Below are 206 nucleotides of genomic sequence, written 5' to 3'. Positions count from 1 at the left end.
CGAAATGGCTGCCTCGCCTTCGGCTGACCTCTGTTTTTCACCCGAGGCACATCCCCATTTTAATCTTCTTTAACTCGGTAAACAACAAGGATAAAATAAGATAAACACAATCTTTAATATAAAATATAAAGACGGATGGACGTACGGACGGACGGATGGCCGCCATTTCTAAACTATTATACATTACTCAACAAAAAATAGGGAAC

This window comes from Mycetomoellerius zeteki, unplaced genomic scaffold (assembly GCF_001594055.1).
Source record: "Mycetomoellerius zeteki isolate Tzet28-1 unplaced genomic scaffold, Tzet1.0 scaffold69, whole genome shotgun sequence".
Lineage (NCBI taxonomy): Eukaryota > Metazoa > Arthropoda > Insecta > Hymenoptera > Formicidae > Mycetomoellerius > Mycetomoellerius zeteki.
The sequence above is the reverse complement of the archived record's forward strand: the minus strand, read 5'-3'. Positions refer to the sequence as shown.